A 7,867-nucleotide genomic window follows, 5' to 3' on the forward strand; every position below is an offset into this window, starting at 1 on the left:
GCCTACTATGTGCTAGACTACCCCCAAAATCCCGTCCATTTATCAAGTATCAGGTATTCAAAAGAGAAAAGTTACAAATGTCTAAAGGGCTGTTGTTTAACCTGGCTTTCTTTGCTTGGGGTTCCTAAGGTTAAGCACCTAGAGGATAGCAGGATTCTTTTTTTTTTTTTCTTTCTGGGAGGTGTGATAACCAAAACGAAGAGAAAGCAAACTGCTCCAGTCTTTCAGATTTGGGTTCCAAACAAAAAGAAGGTCATCAGAGGAGAAACAAAAATTAGATGGGAGGGAGACTGGAACCTGAAGAACCACTGAACTTAGAGCTGGAAAGACCTTGAACATCATCTGGTCCACCCTCCTCATTATGCAAATGAGGAAACTGAGCCTTCAGAGAAGTGAAGTGATTTGCTCACAGTCACACAGCTAGGCCCCTCGCGGGTTTGAGTCTGGACTCTTTTCGACCTCTTCGCCCCTAAAGCTTCGGGAGCAAACAAACAAAAACCGTAGTCCAGATTTTTTTATTTTATTCGTTTGGGAATTGGGTGGAATTGATGAAAAACAAGGTCCCAGGACTTCAGAGTCAAAAGTGTTTCCCATAGTCTACTCTGCCTCACATACACAACAGGCCTTTGGGCTGGTGTCCCACTACCCCCACTCCGACACTTAAAGCATCGAAAAGCCCCCAACCCAGAAGCCTTCTGAGGAGTGAATCTCAGTTTAGCCTTATTTCCAAACAGCAAGGTAGTCTGGGCTCTCTCTTTCCCATCCCTAGACTGCCTCCCTGTCCCTATCCTTTGCCACACTGCTTAAGACAACCGGGTCCTGACTGCACAGGGGAAGCTAGAGTCTGGGCTCTATTGGCCCACCTGGCCCCTAAAGCTCCGGGAACGGAAGAGTTACACACCGGTTTTTTTTAAAAATCCCCGGTCAGGATTTTTTTTTAATTTGATGGACATTTGGGTTGAATTGCTGAGTGGGAGCCCTGCGTCACGTCCAGCACCAGTCCCAGCTAATGTACCTCATAGAGAAGTAAAAATAGCGACCCAATCACCCTCCTCCTTTCCCAACTCCGAGGCTAGTCAAACACTGCTGCGACGCCAGAGCCGTCCATTAGGTCAAGGGGTCTGACGTGGTCTTCCCTTTGTCCGTTCCCTCTTCTAGTCATGCGTCCTTGAGTTTCCCGCGTATATTCCGCACATCAAGCTCCTAAGGAGTTGGGGAAGGAACGCACAGCAGAGGAGCAAGTCCTCAGGCTAAGCTACCCTGGGAGCAAAATTCCCCTCCCTCCCCCTTCCCCCCGCCCCAGTTCCTATCACCCCAGCCCACAGCTCACTGTTTCCCTGGAGCCCCATCAATCAGGCAGGAAAGAAGAGACAGAAAGAGCCAACCCACACCAAAGATGTGAAAGGGAGGCTGACAACCCTGGCTGTCTCTCTGGCTTTGTGGGGACCTGAACAGGACAGAGCTGAAGGTAGAGAGGAGATTCAGACCTGGGGATGAATTGGAGGGGATGGCATTGGATTTGGCTGGCCCTTTTCATGTGTGGTTGATGTATCAATGAAGTGAAGCAGGACTTATGGAATGGAAGTGAAGGAAGGTGGTGAAAGAGAGAGAGAGACAGAGAGAGAGAGAGAGACAGAGACAGAGACAGAGAAAGACAAAGGGAGAGAGAGACAGAGAGAGAGACAGAGAGAGAGACAGAGAGAGAGAGAGAGAAACAGAGACAGAGAAAGACAAAGGGAGAGAGAGACAGAGACAGAGAGAGATACTTAGGGCATAGTGCTCCTATGGGTCTGGTGCAGACGGTGTGTATACTACTGTGTATGTCATTGATTTAGGGCTATCATCATGCCAGAGAATGTGTGCTTGTGTAAAAGGGGGGAGGGGGAGGGTGTGGGGGAAGAATGAGAGACAGAGACAGAATGAATTTGTGTAGGCTTTAAAAAAGAAAACACGTCTTCTTAGAGAGATTGCCCAGTCTATTGCAGCCTGTTTAGAGTGATAACTGCTCTCCAACACTGAAACAGGAGTGACTGGAAATCTGCATCCATCACTGCAGCAACCATTCCGACTGAATTAACAAGTCACTACAGTCTTAATTACTTTGTCAAAGATGAAAAATAGTAATTGATTTTGTCCCTGATCACTTTGTTTTCTAGGTCTCCCTCCATGCTGATAAGCAAATAAATAGTTTTTTTTAAACCCGTGTCCACTCGGAAGTATGGGTTAGATGGTTGGGAAATGAAGCTTTTTTTTTTTTAAGTAAACGAGGGAGGCTGAGGGTGTGTACAGGCCCATGTATTTGAAAGAACACTACAGGAAGACTAATACCCTAGCCTCCAATCTGAAGAGAAGAAAAAGCTTGAGGGGGAGACATTTTGAGCTAAAGTCATTGACCTACTCTGTGTTGTATGAAGATAATAAAATAACTACTAATATCTCTATAATGCTTTAAGGTTTTTAAAGAACTTAACATATCTTAACTCCTTCGGTTGAGCATTTGCATCTCTAACCATGAGCATGTAAGTGAATATGCACAGGTCAATTTTGTTTAAAGATGTACCTATCCTTTGGAGATAATGGCTATGCCTCTCAGAGGGTTTGGCAAAGTGGTTTGGCCATGTCAGAAAGGCATTTTGGTACTTTGGGTTCCAGTCTTTTTAATGCCACCCATTCCAGTTGCTTCACTTTAGATACATAAATTTCATCTCATGATCTTTTGAGATAGCAAATCAAATCACTTTGTTCCTTGAGTCAAAAGATTTTAAAATGGACAAATAGCCCAGATAGAAAAGGGTATGCCTTCTCTCTCCTTGTTCAATGAGGATGGGAAGAATTTAAAATACAGTTTAGAGCTTTCTTGACAATTCTCCAAATATGCTGTTACAGGGAGGATGTCACTGGAGGAATTTCTACATAGTTGAGTAAAGGGACTTTGACCTATCCAAAGAGAGAAATCAAGATGAAGAGGAGGCTGGAAATTAGACCACATTAAGATGATTTGAAGGATCTAGTAATCATTGAAACATAGATTTAAAGTTTTAAATGTCCTTGAGTCCATTTATTCTGACTCCCTCATTTTACAGATGAAGAAACAGAGGTACAGGAAAACTAAGTGACTTGCCCAGGATCACAAAGCTAATAAATGTCTGAGGCTAGATTTGAACCTGAGCCTTCCTGACTCTACATACAGTGCCTTATATACTACTCTATTTTAGTACATCATAATAATTGTTAATATTTACACAGCAGCTTAAGATTTATAAGACATTTTCCTTATATAAAAAGAATTATCCTTATTTTACAGATGAGGAAACAGACTCAATGAGGTTAAGTTAATTCCCATGATAACATGGCTCTGAAGTATCAAAGCCAAGATTCAAACCCATTTCTCCAGTGTCCTTTCTACTGTATTACTCTGCTTAAGGAAAACTTAGGTAAGGATGGGCTACTTGTTTTCAAATATGGATTTAATTGTCTGTCATGCGTGAGGGTTGGCATATAGAGATGGATTAAATTTGAACTTCTTGGTCTCACAGACCAAAACTAAAACCAATAGGAAGAAATCAGAGGGAGGCAGACTTTGATTATTTTCATTCATTTTTTGTATTATAAAATAGAAAATCACCAAGAAATATTTCTATACACAAAGGTCAAAAATAGTAATTGTACATGAAATTATGAATTTACTATGAAAAGTTTATTCCTTTTACTATATATTACATTTAACATGGTAGCACCACATTGCTCTACTTATCTCTGCCCTCCCCCCACAACCACCCTCTGGTCTCCTCTATGTAACTTGTAAATGTTTTACTAATACTCTTTCCTTTCCTCTCTTTCTTATTTTTAAAATCAGTATCACTAAACCTACTCCCTTCCCATAAATGACCTCTCTTGTAACAAATATATAGCCAAAGAAAATAAATTAAAGGGAGATATCTAGAACTGTTTGTCTCATTCTGCACCTACAGTCTGACATTTCTCTGACAAGTAGGAGGCATAATGCTTCCTCAGAAGTTTTCTAGACTATTGATTGTTCATTGAATTGATCAGAGTTCATAAGTCTTTCAAAGTTACTTTCCTATTATCTCATAGTCATTGTATAAATGGTTCTGCTCAGTTCACTCTGAATCAATTCATACAATTCTTGCCATGTTTATCATCATTTCTTAAGTCGCAGAAAATATTCCATTACAATAAGATAACTATGATTTGTCCAGCCATTCTGCAATGGATAGACTGTCACTTTGTTTCCGATTCTTTACAACACAAAATGTCTTATAAATGTTTCTGAAACTTTAAGTTCTTTCCTTCTCTTTGATCTCTTTAGGGTATATGTCTAGTAGTGGCATCTCTGGGTCAAAGTATATGCTCAATATAGTGACTTTAGGTATAGTTCCAAATTGCCTTCCAAAATTGCTGGACCAATTCACAGCTCCACCAGCCATGCATTAGCATGTCTATTCTCCTACAATTGTCATTTTCCTTGTCATTCCTTTTGTCTATCTGATGAATGTGAGATAAAACCTCATAGTTGTTTTCATCTAATTGCTTTCATTAATGATTTGGAACATTTTTTTTCAATATGACTGTTCCTTAATCATCTATCTATTGTGGACTGATTGTTGTTCTTAAACATTTGTATTTATTTCCTAACTAACTTGGATATCAAAAATTTTTCTCAATTAACAATTTATTTCTCTTTGAATTCCAACTACATTACTGTTATTTGTGCAAAAAAAAACTTTTACATTTTGTGTAATTAAAAGTGTCCATTTTTCTCCTGTAATCCTTTCTATCCCTTTTTTTGGTCAAGAACTCTTTCCATAGCTATTGTCATGAAAGGAATTTCCTTCCATTCCCCTCTTATTTATTTATGATATAACCTTTTCATCTACTTAAAATAGCAGAGAAGGAGAACAGTGGGAGTAATTCAGTGCTTGAGAGGGTATAGATGATGGAAGAAGAAGGGCGAGGGACTCAAAGGTAGAAAATGGTCTCTTGTTAACTCTATGGTCAAGACTACGAAGGGAAGAAAGCAAGGCTAGATAAGGGGTGACATATTGGGAGAACAGGAAAGAAATGGAGGGGATGTGAAGAGGAAGACTACAAATCAGGTACTGAACTCCTTAGAAAAGGAGGGAGAGCGATCTAGAGGTTGATAGATGACAGCAACAAAGATCTAGATAGGTTGACATAATTGGGTGGTGTATGTTTCAAAGGTGAAATAGATGAATTATTATGGCAGAGGATATGTCTGTTAGTGACAAATAGGAGCAAAGATTATGCCAACTATCCTCCCTTGTCTAATGTGTCAAGGAATATGAAAAAGAAAAGGTTAGCCCTGGAGAGGTAATGAGAGGTAAGATGACTTCAAGAAAGAATGATATTTTTATGAGTGTCTGAAGATGGAAAGATACTGAGAGGAAGAGATGTTGGATGAAGCAGTATTTAACAATAAGTCAACAGTTTCAGATGGGTACAATGGAAGGGACAGGTAAGATAGGAACTGAGGAGGGGTACAGGATGAGAAAGCAGGGAGTACTAATAGGTGAAGGGAGGAGTTCTTGTCTAAAGAGATATCAACTTTGAATTACAGAAATTTGAAAACTCTAGGACAAGGGGGTAAGGAGAGAGAATAATGACATAAGTACCAAGGTTCTAGTTAGAATGTGAAAAATGTGAAGATGCCTCTGCCAATGATGTCTTCCAGTAATATCCCCCTTAAGGGTTAGAATGGGGTTCAGAAGGGTCTAGAGTAATGATGATTTAGAAGGCTATTTGGACAAGGAAACCTCAAACCCGAGGCAGCCAACAGAGATGACCCCTTCATCTTTCTAATCCTTTCCTGAATATGCCTTGTGTGAGACCAGGACTGTGCTAAGGCCTGAGCCTTATCAGTAATTGCAGCACAAAGGGAAGTAATAGTAGGGTCTCTCTGTGGTAATCTTTTACCATCCCTTTAGCTTCTACTGCTATCATTATTCATTTTGCAAAAAGTACTTGGCTTCAGATGAAACCTCTCAGTTGGTTGTAAGATAGGAGGGTCACTGGCAATGATGGCCAGAAAACAGTGTGGTAAAGGAATTTTAGGAGTCATCTAGACCAACCTGAGCCTGGTCTGGAATTCAATCTACAATAATGTCAACAAAAGGTCATCTAATCATCATTTGAACACTTCCAAAGATCAGACACTGTTATCTCCCAGGAAAGACCATTCTACTTTGGGACAGTTCTAGTTGTTATTTTGGTATTTAGGGGCCTCCTTATCAATGACCTCCCTGTGGTATATGCCTAGTAATGGAATCTCTGAATTAAAAAGTATGGGCAAGGCAGAACAGTGCATAGAATTTAGACTTGGAGTCTACACTGGAGTTAGGAAGACCTGAGTTTAAATTCTACCTCAAACACTTACAGCTGTGTGACCCTGTACATGACACTTACATGTTCTTTATCTCAGTTTCTTCATAAAATGGGGATAATAATAGTACCTACCTCCAATGATGTTGAGGATTAAACAGGACAATATATTTGTAAACTAAAACTAAAGCATTATATATGTGCTAGTTTATTATTATTATTACTTTATTTGCAATAATGCTCTTTTGTTGATGGCTCGTTGGGATCTCTGCTTGCTTTCCTAGACATTCATTAAAATATCTAACAAAGCATGGGACACATAAAGGAAAGTCCTTGAATTCATACATGGTTAAAATATTTCCAGAAAGGATTAGCAGTGCCTACTTAGCCATACAACTAATGGCATAATGCTGCTTTCCTTTCCTCATTTTTGGACATTGAGGCCTTTGAGACTGGCATGATGATTAGCATATCTGGGGGCAAATTCAAAGAAATCATAAGAACATAACATTTTAGAACTAGATAGGACCCTAGAGATCATCCAATCCAACTCTTTTATTTCCCAGGTGAGAAAACTAGTAGTCAGAATAATTCAGGTCCCTTCTTCCCTCCCCACTTCCCTTCATTGAAAAGGAAAGCAATTCAATATAGGTTATACATGTATAGCCATACAAAACATTTCCATAATAGTCATATTGTAAAAGAAAATACAGACTAAACAAACCCTCAAGAAAAATAAAGAAAGTAAGTAAAAAAAAAAGTATGCTCCAATCTGTACTCAGACACCATCAGCTCTTTTTCTGGGGATGGATAGTATTTTTCATCATAAGTCCTTCGGAATGGTCCTGGATCACTGTATTGCTGAGAATAGCTAAGTCGTTCACAGCTTATCATCTTACAATATTGCTGTAACTTTGTACACAGTACATTTCACTTTGCATCGGCTCATGTAAGTCTTTCCAGGTTTTCTGAGAGCATCCTGATCATCATTTCTTATAGCACAATAGAATTCCATGATAATCATATACCACGATTTGTTCAGCCACTCCCCGGCTGATGGATATCCCCTCAATTTCCAATTCTTTGCCACCAGAAAAGAGCTGCTATAAATATTTTTGTATATATAGATCCTTTTCTTTTTTGTTTTTTAATTTCTTTTGTGATCCATGAATTCCTGACTCTTGCATCTACCCTCTCAACTATCCAAGCTAAATATGCTTTTTCTAGAGTTTGATTTCTTAGGAAAGAATAATAATAATAAAATATGACCACAGGGTTACAGGCATTTGTAAAGTGCATATAAGGGTATCTATAAACAGAGAATGGATGGCTAACCACTCAAGAAAATTTAATTTTGCCACATCTGGCACAGTGGATAGAGTGCCAGCCCTGGAGTCAGGAGAACCTGAATTCCAATCCAGCCTCAGACCAAACACTTGGCCCTTACTATCTGTGTGACCCTGGGCAGGTCACTTAACACCAATTGCCTAAAATAAATAAAGACAAA

The sequence above is a fragment of the Vombatus ursinus genome, unplaced genomic scaffold (genome assembly GCF_900497805.2).
Source record: "Vombatus ursinus unplaced genomic scaffold, bare-nosed wombat genome assembly UNPS02009770.1, whole genome shotgun sequence".
Taxonomy (NCBI): Eukaryota; Metazoa; Chordata; class Mammalia; order Diprotodontia; family Vombatidae; genus Vombatus; species Vombatus ursinus.